We start from the raw sequence: 17806 nt of genomic DNA on the forward strand, positions 1-17806 counted from the left end.
GAGTGTAGGCTGGTATTTGTTCACTGTTTTATAGCATAATCCCCAGAGCAGAGCAGCTCTCTGAACCCTACTATGACTCCACAACAATAAAACTATATTTTTCTTACTCAGTAGATACAAGCTCTGTCTGCTTACAACATGTTTCTACATCCTATCATTTGAGAGCTGCATAGAAAAGTGTGCTTGGGCTAAAGAAGCACTGCACATTTCCGTGCTTTGACTGCTTCTAATTCTTTTTTACAAATTAACTTGTATGTCCATATGGTGCAATACAGTACCACGTAGCAATTCCCACACTGTTCCTCAGTAAATTAGTGCTGAGGAGTGATATTACTGTAATATAGCACAGTGTACTTCTGAGAACTCACCTGGGGTGCAGAAGAGTGCTACTTGAGTGTAGCATTGCATACACGGTCAATCAGATGTGTCACAAAATGAGTCACAATCTCAAGCTAGTCCTATACAGACCCAGATGTATTACCTCAGGTACTAGAGCTGTGCCAGGGATGGCATGTGCATCATGTTCTGGATGGTACAGATAAAACCGTGACCCCCTGAAGCACCTTCAATTCCATGTCGCTACACATCAGTCAAGGATGGATCTGCTAGCCACAATGGTTAACTCATTAGCTTGCTTCATCCTGTTCCTTCAAAAGAAAATGGTTGTGAGGCACCTGCAAAAAAAGGCCTCAAGGGTACAGAAAAAAAGGGGTAAAAAGAAGTAGCTAATGCAGAAATATCTTCACCTAGCAGAACTGTATGTGCAAAAAGACGTGAGCTAATAGCATGAGTCCAGATCCATGGACTACACTGTATGATGCAGACTGCTCGAAAAGTAATGCCTCCTATTTATTTCCATGGAAATTACAACAGATAAAAGAGCACAATAGCACTGTTTGACAGAGAAAATTCTCAGCTACAAAACACTATTTGTCAACACAGTCACCACCATTAGCTATGCATTTTCATCAGCCATGAGCAAGGGCTCTTCGTTTTGTAGTGTGACAGCTGTGCATGGCAATTTGGAACATGGCTTGTCTTTCACATTGCTGTCCCCACTGCTGAAATTCACCACCCACTCACTGTGCTAATACCTATTGTTTGATCTTCATAAACGTTCAGCAAGCATCAGTGAATGCCAATGGGTGCCATTTTTCCTGCATGGAGGAATTCAGTTCCACACATTTGCTTCATGCACACTTCCATGTCAGACACCATTTAGTCAGACTGCCCCTCTGATGCCATCTGTCACACGGCAATGAAATGTAATGGAATACTGGCAGGAAGTTCTAACCTCTGCTGCCATATCACCATCATCTGCTTCTGACATCATGGACCAACAGAATAAAATAAAAAGCATTACTTTCGGAGGAACCCTTGTGATTAGCATTGATCCCATATTGCTGTGTGGCATGTATTCTCTTCCTGATTACACACTTACATTTAATTTAAAGGTCTATTTCTATTTTTTAAAGGATGATTTTAATTTTGTGTTTATAGCTAGAATAGGGAAATAGATTAGGGAAAGCAATTTACTCAGTTTAATTCTTCAGTTGCCCATGAATACACTACACTCTTCAATTAATTTATTTTGTATTAATAATCATTGCAGAAAAGATGCTAGTATATAATTCTTGGTCTGTAAATGCGTTTCTAAGCACTTCATTGCAGACAACTCATATTCAACAGTCTAAAATTAGGAATAGATCACATGCTATCATTTCTATAGCTATTTTGCATAACCAATCAAGCAATTACACAAGCATTTTTAGAGACAAATGTATTTAACAGACTACTAATGTAAGGTAAACACAAGAATACTTAAAAATGTTTTTAGAACATATTCCCCTAGGGGGTTGTATATTGACCTATTCTCTTTCTGAGAAAACAGTGCACCATTCTATACTGCACTTTCAACTTTTCCTTTTTTCACTACATCATACTAAAGAGAGGACCACATGATAACCAAGATATAGCCATATGTCTCTTGAGATTTTTCAGAGATCAAGGTATACTGAGCTGAAAAAAAGTATTTTATGTATACTCTCACCCTTAGTAAGTGTATAAAGACCCCACTGATGTCTTTCAAAGAGGAATGTAAATGGCTCCATGAACTGAACAGTTCAGAAGATATAGATGATATAGATGTGATATAGAGGTGCAAGATTTTATAGAGTATTCACTCTATGCCAGATTTCCCCTTCTACTCTCAAAATGACAGTTTTCAAGAAACTTGTACTATTGCACACGATACGTCTAACAAGGATGAAATTCCTAAAAACACATAAGCTATATAGAAGTATAATCGAAAATTATGTCCAAAGGTAATTTTTAGTCTAAATTACAGAGAAAATAACCAAATATTTCTTCCCATTATTGAGACCCACATTAGGATTTGTGAGCTTGGGAATAGATACCTACACTGCAAAGTTTTACACCTGAGATATTTCCCTAAGATCTCAACATATACTCTGCAGAGATAAGCAAGCACTAAAATGGACTACACACATCATCCTAATTATTACAGTGGCCATCAGACATAAGCATGTAAATCTGTAGATAACAAACCCTATCCCTTGGTAATAAGATAAGTTTTGACCGTGAAAGAGCTGTAACAGGACTCTTCAGCAATACTTTTTAATAATCTAATACTCCTTAGTAAGTAGAAATATATATATATATATTTGTATCTTAGACCTACTAGTAGATGCATATATCTTACATCTTATTTTTTTCCTGCAAATACGAAGCTACATGCCAGAGAAAAGTAGATTCTTTTCACACAATCAGAGAAGATAAACAGGAAGAAGGCTTCAGATTTTTCCTGGACCAATTGATCTTACTAAAATACAGAGGCACTCCCATTTACCTTCTTCATTATTAAGAATCATAGAATCATAGAATCACAAGGTTGGAAAGGACCTACAAGATCATCTAGTCCAACCGTCCTCCCTATTACCCCTGCTATCCCAAGCCACTAAACCATACCTCGTAGCTCCTCATCCAGATGCCTCTTTAACATTGCCAGGGACAGCAACTCCACCACCTCCCTGGGCAGGCCATTCCAGTGCCTGACCACTCTCTGAGAGAAAAAGTTTTTCCTTATGTCTAACCTCAACCTCCTCTGGTACAACTTGTGGCCATTTCCTCAGGTCCTGTTTGTTGCCTGGGAGAAGAGGCCAAACCCCTCCTCATCACAACTCCCTTCAGGAAGTGGTAGAGTGCAATGAAGTCTCCTCTGAGCCTCCTCTTCTCCAGACAGAACAATGCCAGCTCCCTCAGCTGCTCCTCATAAGACCTGTGCTCCAGACCCCTCACCAGTTTTGTTGCCCTTCTCTGGACATATTCCAGGGCTTCAATGTCTTTCTTGTAGTGAGGGGCCCAAAACTGAACACAACACTCAAGGTGCAGCCTCACCAGTGCTGACTACAGGGGGATGATTACCTCCCTGCTTCTGCTGACCACACTATTTCTAATGCAGGCCACGATGCCATTGGCCCTCTTGGACACCTGGGCACACTGCTGGCTCATGTTCAGCTGAGCATCAACCAACACCCCCAGGTCCCTTTCCTCTTCACAGTCCTCCAGCCACTCAGCCCAAGGCTGTAGCGCTGCATGGGGTTATTGTGGCTAAAGTGCAGGACCCAGCACTTATCTTTGTTGAACCTCATCCCATTCACCACAGCCCAGTGATCCAGCTTATCCAGATCCCTCTGATGGCCCTCCCGACCCTCAGGCCGATCGACACCACCTCCCAGCTTGGTGTCATCTGCAAACTTACTGAGGGTACACTCAATCCCTTCATCTAGGTCATCAATAAAGATGGTCCCCAGTACCGACCCCTGGGGGACACCACTTGAAAAGGGTCACCAGCTGGACTTAACTCCATTAACTATTACCCACTGGGAATGGCCCTCTAGCCAGTTCCTTACCCAAAGAAGGGTATACCTGTCCAGGCCACGGGACAGCAGACTGCAGGCCAGCAATGCAGACTTCCCCATTTATGGAAAAAGAGCTCATCTTCTACTGTAAAAAATGTGAAAGAAGATGGTTTGGCATAGATCTAATTTTGCTTGCATGCATTTCTTAACTCTGTTTCATCAAGCTGCTATTCTTTGTATAAATACTCTAGCTGCTACATAAGCAAATCTTACACAAATAAAGACTGTCATTAAAATGTTCATTTAAACAGTTGATTCAAGTGAAATATCAGGGTTCTATAGTCTGCCAGATAAGCACTTGGGAAGTGTTGCTCTGTTATTTGACATGTTTCCTTTTTTTAAATCCTAAAGAATTCCATGACTTGCACAATAAGCAGCTTTACATTTTAAAGTGGATGAGTACTGATACCGAGGCAAAAAAAAAAAGAAATCTATAATTGAAAGAATAAACAACTCTGTTGATACTTCATTGTTGACAGGCTTTCATGAATAGAATCAAAACATTTTCTTGTGTTGGGGTACAAATGGATTTAAAATCTCACAGCAGTCAAAGAATGAATGCAAGCTCAGAAAGCATGGCGTACCTCTGTGAAAGAAAAACCTGTGACCAGAGGATATTCTCTTTCAAAGTACTACTGCAAAGAGAATGAAAGAAGCTCTCATTTTTACCCATATGAATTCCCATCTAAGTCAATCCACAAGTTCTTTTGTTGCCTAATGAAATGAAAGGACATTTAACACTCACCAGCTGACAGTTCAGATCTTTTCCCTCTCCAGTATTAAGTACCTTGGTATTTAGGCACGTTTGTCACAAAAGATGTAGACATTTCTGGAATTTAGAATGCTTGTCTGTGATTTAATGCATTTTCATCTAAAATGCATACAATGAACAGGAAGTAGCATTCTTAGAGTCAAACATATCAGCCTAGAGCAGGGTTTACACATTGCTCTGAAGGTCAATTGGAAACCAACAGGCGCTTCATCTTCAGCAGTAAAAACATGGCAAATACATATCCTGGAGGCCATAAAGACAGAGTAAGATCAAAATCAAGTTTAAACAAAAGAATTGCTAAAAATGCTCAAAATTACAATTCAAAAGATGAAGCAATTGAAAAAGAGAAGCAATATGACTTCACAATTTTCTTCTTCGGTATTACTTTTTATGAATAAGGTCTAATGGTATTGTGTAAGTTCAAACCCTTCAACACAGTGAAAATGTCATTTTTACCATAGTGACTACACAAGGCCAAATAAAAGTCACTTTACCTATCCTTGAATGCTCTATTCAGCTGTGTAAATTGCTCTCAGGTTAAGGAGAATACTGGAAGATACCTGGATAATATATGAAATCTCACAAATTTAAGGGGAAATGAATTAAACAAGACATTTCTCTTTACCGGGGAAAAACAATCTACTCTAAAATTGAAAAAAATACATCATTTTAGAAATAAATGAGAAGTCTCTTACACTAACTGAATAAAAACAAGGATTTAATATTAAGGATGAATATGTATCCCTTTTCTTTGTGTATGACTTACAGACTTTACAGTTCAAGGCACAACTTTATTACAGTTACGTGGGAAAATAAATCTTGTTTATGCGAATTTGTTTGAACCCCATTCTGAGTCATATATTGAGATACGTAAGTGCTTCCATGAAAGATTACCTTGAAATAAGTACTCATCTTTCTGAACTATAAATTCAGCAAATTATTTTTAGATGTGCTAAAATGTAGCCCATTCAGCAAAGAATAAGCTGTTCAGATAATGAAAATGAGGAGTGTAAAAAAAAAAAAAAAGTCTTACAGATTTGTAAATAATATAATCACAGTGAATGAGTCTTGTGCTTTCTTTTCTTCAGACTTCTGACTCCCTTTGCAAGATTATAACCTTGAAACAAAGCTTGTGAGGTAGAGGAAAAAAGAGGGCATCTTCTATGGCAGTTACTAAGAGCGGTTTTACAGAGAAGACAGTAAGAACTTTCAACTAGGTAAGTACATCCTTGACTATGAGGAAGAGAAAGGTGCATCAGTCAGAACCTAATAATCAACTTCTAAAATGATACATAGAAAAAAAAAAAAAGGAAGAAGAAGCTGCAATACCACTGGAGTTATATATGAATACTCCACATTGCAATTTACTTCAGGCACTGAGTGAGGCATCTTCCCTAGTCAACTATGGCAAGTAATCCCAGGGTTAATCATCTGTACTGATTTTGCTGGGATGTAGTTCATTTTCTTTACAGTAGCTCATATGTTGCTGTGTTTCAGATTAGTGACCAAAAAAAATATTGAAAAAAAACACTAATATTCTAGCTATTGATGAATGTTGCAAGGCTTCTTCTCATGCTGCCCTAGGCTGTGGTGCACAAGTTGGGAGGGGACACAGCAAGGACACAAGACCCCAAGCAACCAAATGGGTATCTCATACCATGTGATGTTGTCAAGAGAAAAAGAAGGGGTAAAGAAGGAAGAATGTGAGAAGGGGACATTCTTGGTTACAGTATCTGCATTTCCAAGTAACCATAACACAAAGAAGCAGCCCTGCTTTCCTGGAAATTCCCCTCACTTGCCAATGAGAAGTGGTGAATAAACTCCTTATTTTGCTTTACTTGCACTCACAGTTTTTGTCTCACCTGCTAAATTGCCTTTACCTCAACCCATGACTCTTCTCACTTTCACCTTTCCCATTCTCTCCCTCATCCTGATGGGAGGGTGTGAGTGAGCTGTTGTGTGGGGCTTGGCTACCCCACAGGTCTAACCTACATTATCACCTAAGACTGAAGTTGATAACATGCCAAAGAATGGTTTTAACTCATTTGTACCATGATATCCATGCCAGAGCATTATGAACAGCAAGACACATATGAGGAGAAGGGAATATAAAACAGAAAGGATACATTGACTGCAGTGGTCAAGGAGGAGGGAACAACAACACAATCACACCGATGGTAGTCTGACACATGACCCCAAATCAGCTTGTAATGTGCCAGGCCCAACAGACAGAAAAAAAAAAGAAAAAAAAACTATCAAATTTAAAAATGTCAGATGCTAAAGATAAGAAACAAGTAGAAGAAGAAAATATTACAATTACATAGATACAGAACAGTTTTGTTATGCTAGTCATGGAAACCAAGCATACAGATCAGTGTGATATTTTCTAACTACTGAAAAGGAAAATAGAGCCTCTACTCAAGAGCATGAATGCAATAATATCAGTGCTAATGACTGTTCTCCAATTTCAAAATGTTTCAGTTCCACAGCTGTCACATATCACATCATATTTAAGAGGTTCTACCAAAAATGAGTTACAGCTGTACTTTGTTGCTCCCAGGCACAGCTCTTGCTGAGTAAAGGCACTACTTGCAGTCATGATGTGTCCAAAAAGAAGAAAAAAGCCCCTTTCTAGACACAGGTTAATAAGCAGGAAATGATGTAAGAGGACAGTGAGAGAATTATGATCTTTGAGAGATGGGGGGCAGGGTTGTTTCCTTTATCAAGATTTTTACAAAATCTTGAAGCATATTTGGCCAAGTTTACTGAGATGAGCCAGTGTTTTCCATGCTCCTTCCTCAAAGTACGTGGAGATCCTGACAGTAAAGCTCTATGATAATGTTGCATTTAACTACTACTGCAGCCTTTACTTCTCCATGTTTACCTTATCAGAGTTTTTTATGTTAGTAGGACCAAAGCCAGGTCTTTCTTATTGATGTAAGTCCAGAAAAATCATCACCAAAACCCAAATGCCAAGTTTCTATTTGATCATGTGAATCACATATTTAAAACATACTTGTTTACTTAAACAAGGAATTTAAGACCATACAAAAGGGAGAGCCAATTAAAAACTTCTCATAAGGAAAAAGGAAACTGATAACACATGTAAAGTAAGTTATATACTTCCACTGTTATTAATTTGCCAAGTCAAGCAAGAGTTAAGATTTAAATGCTCATTGAAATACACATACAAGGTATTTTTCTGTCCCCTGAGCACTGTAAAGGACTTAAAAATAGTATGACATTTGGGATCGCAGCTCTGCTCTTACAGCTTTTAAAATATACAAGTAAAAGTATGTGCACAGCTATTTTGGTTGCTCCTTGGGGGGAAGTTATTTGAATTTTCATATAGTCTGGCAACACATCTGCAATTATTTTGTTATTTAGAACATATGTTTCATGAAACATAATACCAATTAAGGAGCTGCTCTGTATTTATATTTGGTCATATATATGTGTGTGTATTATATATATGGATTTAAAAGACTACATTTCTATGCTTAAGTTCCAATCAAAGAAAATAAGAGGATTTAAATGTATTGAGGCTGGTACTATTGCCACTGATTTCTGTTTCTATAGTAGTTTTTACCTCAGGATTGCAACGTGTTAATTAAGGCTTCTGTTTAGAGGACCTTTCCTCTCCAAGAATGCTATTTTGCACATGGTTAGACTCATAAACTTAAATTTAAGTATATATTAATGTGACTTCCTGAACAGTGATGGCTTTATTAGATAGGTAAGGTTTTTTGTTTTCTCCTCCAAGGAACTAAATTTCATGCTGTCCCTGAGGCCTTCTCAACTCACATAGTCAGTCCCTTTAACAAATTTTACTCTACTGTAGTTCAGGGAAATGAAACAGAGATCCACAATTTCCAACCTAGTCCTTAACTGGGGGTACCTTTCCTCTTCCAGACAAGCCTAAAGTCCTAGGGAGTTTTCTCAAAATGAAGGGCTGCATCAAAGAGGAAACTCAAACCTAACCTACTCAGTTTACTGGCGGGCTTTTTGTTGTTGTTGTTGTTTGTTTTGCTGAGAGGGGAATGATGATGTTCATATCTGGATCGAAAATTGAAGAAAACCATACTGTTACAGAAACATTAGCTCTCTGGCTTCCTTAATGTCAACAAGAGTCATTATAATTTACAGCCTCATAAAGAGGGATAAAAGAATGCAAAAGATTTAAAGGAAAAAGTAAAAAAAAAAAGAAAAGCAAAATTATGCCCTATTTAATCTCTCATAGATGTTCCTTAAGAGTTTCCCTTTAAGACATGTTTATGAGCTCTTGGTTACTTAATCAAATAACGTGTCAAAAACTGACAGTTCTATTCCCATCACTGGGAGCCCAGCAGACAAAAACCTAATCTCCTCTGTAGACATGCAACCACCTTAGTACAACAATGAATCCAAGTTAATTTCCTAAACAGCAGGACAGTGGCACTTCTTTTTTTTCCAGTTTCAAGTTATAGCTTGAAGAATATTGCAGTGCACTGCTGGAAAGATTCAAAAGTGAGAAAAAGGAGTGAGAAACCCAACTTGAATTAGCTCATAGGAAGGATGAAACAAATCTGACCAACATTTCCACCCACTCTGGAGTGCCTTGGCACATTTAAGGCCACAAAATGGGCACACTTGACCAAGAACTAACTCTTAAAATATTGCACCCTTGTGTACATACCATTAAATATGTGTACACAAATATTTAATATTTTTCCTCTTTCTCTACAGCACTTAGCCTGGACTGGCAAATGGGCTGCACAGCATAGGCTTCATTCCTGATTTTTGGTATTGCGGAGCTTCTCCAGCAGTGCAATGGACTCCTCTTGCAAATCAAACAGCAGTGACCAAACACAGACTTTTGTTCTCCTTTATAATGTTGCTGGCCATCAGAGCTAGGAAAGATAGCAGTACTTTATGTAGTCCAGCTGAAGTCCTAACCTGCTTCTGCTGTTTATAGGTCAGATCCATTAAGACAGCTGTTTTAATACGATAATTTTTAATAAAGCCTTATATTTTCTCTCACCTCCATAGTCTTAAAGTTAAACCTATTTAGAAATACTGACTGCAGTATCATTTAAAAACTGCTTCTTGAGTTTCTGTAAGTATGAGTTCCTTTAGAATACATACTCACCATATTAATATTCAGTTGTTCTAGTTTTAAAGAACTCGCTTGGAATAAAACATGCTATTTTCCACAACTGTAAACAACAGCATATGGCATAAGTTGGTAACCTAAAATGGTAATTACACAGCTTAAGAGAAAACAACAAGCAAGCAGCCTAATTAGTTCCACTCCCCCCCTCTGCTCTGCAGTTTAGAGACCTCACCCATCTCAGAAACCCAGTTTAAAGGGACCAGAACAAGCTGTGTCAGCCCACAGGTCAAGCCTCAAACTTCAAGTTTTCTGTGTATGATTTTTTCTTTCATAATTTTTCCTCTGGAAATTAGTATATTTAATATATCAAGAAGATTTCTCAAAAGAAAATTCACTTTGTTGGAAAATTTGCACTGATCTCATGAATAAGCAACATAATAGCTACTACCTGTGCAAAAAAGTGCTCTGGAATAATCGTCCATGCTTGTATATCTGCTTCCCAAACACACAAGAAAAGTGGTGAACTTTGCTATTTACTCAGAGATTAACAGTCACTTTGAGGTAAGAATCCTAAAAACAGGCTTAAGGGACAGGAAGGATTTCTGATAAACTCTCCCCACTGACAGCTCCTTCCTTCTGGAGCTGCTCTGAGGTACGAGATGAGCTCTGAAGCACTAACTCATTGCAACGCCTTTTACATAAGGAGCCGAAAAATAATTGTCATTTCTGAGCAAAATTGTTCACTGTCTCACAAACACAAGGTTACTGGGCAAAGCAGGCATCAAGCAGCACAGCGAAATACTTGCATAATAAGTCAACACTTAGACTCCGTCCTGACTTCAATTTCCAATTTCAGAGCTTAGCATCATGCAAAGTAGCATTACTTGTCTCATGATGAAGAGCAACATGGATAATCACAGTAACACAACATTTTGCAGAAGATCTCAATTTTAAAAGCAGAATGCAAGACATAGTCTCACATGGTCCCTACTGGCACTTGCTCTTAGAAACTCACTGTTATAGATATAAAAAAAGCTATGACAATGTGGATTTTCTGTAGAAAGAGTAGGCACTTTTCTCCACTCAAAAAGTAAGCATGATCTTGAACACAATTGCTTTTTCCAAACGTGGTGTCCCAAGAGATTACTTGAGATTTACTCAGTTGAGGGCTTACAGTTTTGATGTGTCTGAAAGTGAGAGAGAAACGAGATCACTACTAACTCCGCATTGTCACTGACATCTGTTGATGAGAACTGAGAGAAGAACTTATTGACAGCAGCCCTGTGGAGAAAGACGTGGGGGTTCTGGTGGATGAGATGCTGGACATAAGCCAGCAGCGTGCACTTGCAGCCCGGAAGGTCCAACTCTGTTCTGGACTGCATTGAAAAAGAGGTGGCCAGCAGAGTCTACAGTTACACAGTCTAATAGTGATAAGGGGGAGTGGTTTTAAAAGTATAAAAGGAGTGATTCAGGTTCAATGTTAGGAGGAAAATCTTTACTCAGAGGGTGATGAGGCACAGAAACAGATTGCCCAGAGAAGTCAAGGATGCCCCTTTCCTGAAGGTGCTCAAGGCCAGGCTGGATGGGGCACTGGGCAGCCTGAGCTGGTGGGGGGCAGCCCTGCCCATAGCAGGGGAAGATGGAACTAAGTGATTTTAAGTTCCCTTCCAGCCCACACCATCTATGATTCTATGATACAGACCATCCTCATCCCAACTCCCCACAATACTTAGAGGCTAACTAGGACAAAAAGTACAGAGCAGCTCCCCAGTGCTAGCTGTAGAGATTTGTAAATTAATGCAATTGCTCTTATGAATCTTCATTTTTGCTGATTTCTTTAAGGTTCCTAACGTCCTGATTCAGTTCACTGAAGAACAGTACAAACCTTTACGCACTCGGTTGAGTTGCATGGCAGCACGAGTTATGTTGCAGATAGTATAGCTGCCCATTGAAAGTCTTAAGCTGCTCTGTTTCAAGTGTCACACCAGCAAAATGTTACTTTATGATAAAGCTAATATTAATAAAGTAAAAAATAGCATTATTAATACACAAACTATAATTCAATTACCGGTTTATTAATTATTTGATATGTTACTTTTTAATTTTTGTCATCAAGAACAAGGAATATTTTGCATTATACAGCTGCACAACAGTAAAATATTTCTTAAATAATTATTTGGCTTGACATTAAAAGCAGGAAGTTTGAACTGTTTCTCACCAAAAACGTCCTGGAAATCCTCTTTGGGAATTGCAGCCCCCTCAGAAATACTATACGCCATCTCAGAACATTTATTTAAAACACTAGGAAGAATATGAGGCTGACAGAACATGAGATCATGCTTTCAGTTTCCCCAGATTGTTCTTTTGCCATCTTGCAAAGACACGTATTTCATCACTCAAATCATTATTCATGAGTGATTTATTTTATTTATTTGCACGCTGTGATCAGTGTCATTTTGCAAAGTATGTATTAACGCCTTCAGATTTGTGTTCACAGAAATGTCTTGAGATGTTAACAGGCAGATGTTCTCCTTAACTAGGAGCTTGTACTGAACACCACAACCAAAAATAAGATCTGAAGACAGTGTTGCAAATATACGTATGTTTGTTGTTTTGTTTTTTTTTCTTTCCTTAAATTGGATTAATTATATTGAAACGAGGGCATTTTCCAAGCCAGTACAGAAAGCAACAAGAGCCCTCAGTAACAGCACAACTCCCTTGGGAACTCCAGCAGACCACAAAAGGAACTGTGTTAAGGGCTAAATTAAATCCATCCTTTACATGAGCAGAAGAGGACAAAAAGAATACAAGAATAGTTCCTTCTTGCCATGCTCTGAGCATCATGAGCTGTAACCAGATGAAGGGAAGCAGAATTGTGGCCCTATCCTGCACGGCTTTAGGAGCTAATTCAATTCTGCTGCCCCAAAGCTTTGTGCAGCCTGCACATTGTAAAGACATGATCTCTGAGCAGCAAATTCTTCAAGGCTTGGGGAGCCTTCGGGGCAAATGTTGTTACACATTCACCTTGCTTGTATCTTTTCTTGCCCTCCACAAATGCACTACTGGCTGCGGCAGAAGGCAACATTAACTTAAGTGGACCATCGGTCTGTCCCAGCATGGCCGTTATGCTTCATGCAAATTGAGGAGTTCTTAAGGAGGGATTTTTTGAACAGTGAGGCTTATCAGAGCTCCCACATCAGCTAGCATCTTCTCTCCTAATGATCCATGAGCTAATATTCTTCTCGCAAGTTATCTAAGAGAAATTGTTAAGTTTCATAGGTATTTCATCTTTCAGATCTTGCTTCTGCATTGCCCACAATTTTTGAAAGGCACAGGCTACTTCCTATTATTTCTTCTATTATTTTCAATAAGGTCTGCTTCTGTTCAGCCTGCTTGTGTATTCATGCTAATTACATAATTACTTTCTGGCATATCTGCACAGATGTGTGCGGAAGGACTTCTCTTGAAGCCTTAAGGCTTCCCTCACCATTGAAGTCTCATCTGTTTCAGTACATAACTGGTACATCTGGGCTGGAAACCAAGCAAAGATGGTTTCAGTCAGACACGGCTCCACCTGTGAAGCTGCATCTCTATCCCCAAGCAGCAGGACTCTAAATCCCTACTGAAGGGAAAGGCAAGCTGCTGAGATGGTAAAACTTTAAACTGCAGCAGCTAAACCCACTCTAGCTTTCAGTTGGAGCCCTCCTTTAGGAAGTCTCACTGCTGAATCGCAGAAAAGGTCACATCATTTAAAGAGATATGAAACAAAAATGTTGCTGCTGCCTAATTTTCAAGGCTGTGAGCAAAAGGCTTCTCAAGGGCCTTGAAGAAAATGTCAAGGTACAGAATTTCTTTTCATAAAAACCTTCCCTGCCCAGATGAAAGTTTACTACTCTTAGCCTGCAGTGGAAACAAAGGAAAACAAAAATAATGTACATGCCATAACAACCCCAAGGCACAGCAAGAAGAAAAATAAAGCAGAAAGAAATAATTCACAGCAAGGTTAGAGAAACATAAGAGAAGAACTACAATAATGTAACATAACAGGTGTAAGAAAGCAAAATGAATGGATTAGATAGGGTTGGATCAGCATGAGACACTAGCATGGCCTGACCTTTAGAGCAAAGGTGTACAAACACTAAATTACTGCCAAAAGCAGTTTGTGATCTACTGCCAGTAGCAGCTAATTTGCTTCAGTGGAAGAGAAGGAGTGACGAGAGATTACAGCTGCTGTTTATGCATGGGAGAGGACGTTGCAGCACATATCTGTGGGAAGAATAGTGCCAGCCAAACAGAGCTAGCAGGCATCTTCTTGATGCATTCTATGTCAAGGGTTCGGGGACATTTTCCTCACCCAGATAATGTCTGAGACGTCTAGAAGAAGGTAATAAGTAAATAAACAAATAAAAAGACCAAAAGTTGCTGCAGATAGATATGAAGTCTGAACTTGAAGTGATAGAAGGGCAGTGGCTGTGTAATGACCAAGACTGGGTGAGGTAACAGACTTTTGCATTTGTAGTGTATGTGGGCAAATTGACATGGGAGCAAGGAAAAGTTGAGCATACACCACACTTATGTGTTTGCAATGTATTCAGTATTGGGTGAGAGACTAAATAGCCTGACGTGTCTGAGAAAAGGGTTACCTATGACTACAATTCTTAAAATCCTTTCAGGTTGGACATGCAACGCACTGTAAAAGCGCTTGACCTGTACAGAGAAACAGCATATGATCTAGGGTTAGCAGACTGACAAAGGCTTGCTTCAGAGATGTCCACAAGAAGACAATTTGGAAAGAGCCATTATCTGCATGTCATGTTAGAAGACTGTGCTGTATTCCAAAATGAGGAGAGTCAAGAGGATCCCTAAGGAGATCTCAAACTGTATTCAGGCTTGAGCTTTATTCCTTTGGTCTGATGTCATAAATTTACAATCTCTGTAAATGGATATTGCTCCCCAGTTGATCATTATAGCTGCTCACAAGGTAAGAATGTGACAGCACTGCTCGGCATTTACATCACCACCTTCTGAGGCAGATCCTAATCATAAATATAAATGATATATTTGCATCTGAAAAGGCCCCTTTGTCAACTCAGAGAATGGTTTTAAGCATGAGGAGACAGACGAAAAAAAATATCTTTCCCTGTCTGCTTAACCATTTTAATTTGTGTTTCTGTATCACAAAACAGCTGTAGTCACACATACCAGAATATGACTGTGCTTAGTGGAATAAATTCACTTCCCCATGAGCTGATAAGCAAGGCCTCCTGCAAGTCAAGTTAGCCCAGATTAAATTTAGAATTTATCAGATGCCTTTAGAGTTTGCAGTTTTACTAGTAAATCCTCTAGTTTATGATCTTAGGAGCCTAATTGTAAACAGAATGCAATTACAAAACTATATATTATAGAGTGTTGTTAGATACTCTCCAGCTACACAGCAACAAAATTTCCCTTACAAAATTACTTCATTCTAAATTCTTTGGCTTTAAAACTGATGTTAGTTATAGAAGCAATTTAATTTTCCTGCTCATTTAAATATGAGACTTTAAGTTGTGACATCCTATAAACGGATCTGACAGAGATAAACTTCCTAGATCCAGTTGTTACTTAATAAAGGAAGGGGAAAATGGAGAGAGAAAAAGAACTTCATTGACATAATCTAGTTGACTTCCTAGTTTAAAAATAATAACATAAATGATTACTTTTGATAGATTTCCATATTTGAGCCATTTTGTAATAGAGTGGGAAAAGAAATCATAGAATCATAGAATCACCAAGGTTGGAAAAGACCTCCAAGATTATCCGGTACAACCGTCTATCACCAGTATTTCCCACTAAACCATGTCCCTCAGTACAGCAGCTAAACACTTCTTGAACACCTCCAGGGACGGTGACTCCATGATCTCTCCCTGGGCAGCCCTTTTCACCACCTGACCACTCTCTTGGAGAAGAAGTATTTCTATATATAGAAATATATCATTTCTATATCATATCATTTCCATATCTGACTTCAACACTGCAAATTCCTGCTTATTAAATAGAAACTCAGAGTAAGATGAAATCACAGCTAATGCAAACTCGCATCTTGATATCAGTTTCTAGTAGTTCTGCCTAAAATCTCTTACAGAATTCAAACAGATTCTTATTAGAGCTTCAACTCAGATTTTCTGCTTTTGGCTACCAAATTAAAAAAAACAAAAAACAAATAAACAAGCGAGCAAAAAAACTTGCACATGATCCTACAAGGAGTTATTGATAAATGGCATTTGTTATCTGAAGCGGCTAGCAGAAGCATATCCTCCTCATAGCAAGAAAGCACATTATACTGATATACTACTATATAGAGCCAGAAGCCAAATGAAAATTTTCACTCACAGCCTATGGATGTTTATCATGATAATAATTTAATTACAAAAGTGAAATTCAGGCTGTGTTGTCTGAAACGCTTCCCAGAGCTCACCAGTGATTCTGGGTTCATTTCTGCTTTCAAACAGAAGCCACAGAAATCATAAGAAAAACTTCTGAGGCTCTTCAGCTTTGACCCCACACCAAGTTCATGTTGGAGTCACAAGTTCTGATTGATGATTTAGGTTTGGATTCCACACAAATCCCCAAACACCAAAGAAAATGCAGAAAAAATCAGAAGCCTCCCACCATAAGCATACTTGCAATTTACTTGCTTATTCCGTAACTCCTTTTTAAAATGCATGATAAACCTCAGAGAATCTAACTGATAGAAAGTTCTCTCTGTGTCCTTGGCTAATGTGGCCACCCAAGATGCTTTGATACTACTGTATACTTAACAGAGGAGAAAGCCACTAAACACGAGCCAGAAGTATGGTCATCTCTGAAGATACAGCTGTTTTCTACGAATGCCATAAGTTAATGTTAATTTACAGACAAGAGAAGTGGAGAAAGGATATGAAAGCATGGAGGAATGGGACAAAAATTATAGTAGAGATTTCATACTATATGGCTTCAGGGAAGCTGTGTGTGTGAGCAGGAAGTGCTTTGAGCGTGGGTCAGTGGCAGAGAGGGGGCAGCTACCCCCACACATGGAAAACACTATTCTGACCTTGTGGGGCCCAGATACATTCCTCCTCCAAGGAGTCTGGCTCTTGGGGTCAGTAAATCTGCTCATCTGAAGCTGTTCTAGATTCTTTTATTTTTTATTTACCTATCACTGTTCCCTAGTATACAATTTTCCAGACAAAGACTAACAGATTTTTCACAATAGCTTGCTTTCAGTTTCCTACAGCAGAAGAAAGAAAAGAATGACTCTGTAGTAGGCTCATATCACACCAACAGGGCTACATATAACAAAAATGAATAGTGTTTGTTAAAAAATGGGCAAAAAAATGGAATTTTTTCCCTTCATAGTGTCTACCACATGCCTTCATAGTTATTCAGGTATACCAAAAGAGAAAAAGAATACTTTTCAGAACCACTTTCTAAGGCAGAATAGTAAATATCCTTAATGTGTGTGAAGATTAGTGTAGAGATCGACTTATATCGATATGCTGGACTGCCTTTCTGCTGTTACTCATCAGAAATTTGGAACAGATCTTCCTTTATGTTTGAACTCTGCTTAATGTATGAGAATATGGCTGGTGAGAGAGCAGTAGTTACATCCTCATGACTCTTATAGACAGCTGACGCTCCCAACATAAAGGCTTAATCTAGCTGCCTATTTTTTTTCAGTAGCTAAAGACTATTAATATTTTCAGCTCAGATTGACCCCTATTCTTCAATAAAGCTCACAACGGCCTTGCCTTATGGTGAGAAATCTCCTACCTTCTCCCTCTTTCTAGTCTGAAACTTAACTGGTTTGAATTTGGTTTCCCAGTAGCATACCGTAACTGATAACCAAGACAAACCTGTTTACCAACGATAACGATAAACGATAATTATTGAGGTTCCACACATAAACAAGTAATGAGTATAACCAGCAAAAACTTCATTGTTTGTCCAATTCCCATGAAAAAAACATCAGCTATCTTTTCT

At 38.7% G+C, this 17806-nt stretch overlaps 1 long non-coding RNA gene across 2 annotated transcripts in view; it reads left to right on the forward strand.

Moving 5' to 3' along the window:
- The window catches only part of LOC107051792, a 72770-nt gene that overhangs the window by 24379 nt on the left and 30585 nt on the right, over positions 1 to 17806 (forward strand). For both annotated transcript variants that reach the window (XR_005859495.1, XR_001463686.3), the window contains exon 2: positions 5802 to 5930. This is a non-coding gene — a long non-coding RNA (uncharacterized LOC107051792). The remainder of the gene's footprint in view (positions 1 to 5801; positions 5931 to 17806) is intronic.

This window comes from Gallus gallus, chromosome 4 (genome assembly GCF_016699485.2).
Source record: "Gallus gallus isolate bGalGal1 chromosome 4, bGalGal1.mat.broiler.GRCg7b, whole genome shotgun sequence".
Lineage (NCBI taxonomy): Eukaryota > Metazoa > Chordata > Aves > Galliformes > Phasianidae > Gallus > Gallus gallus.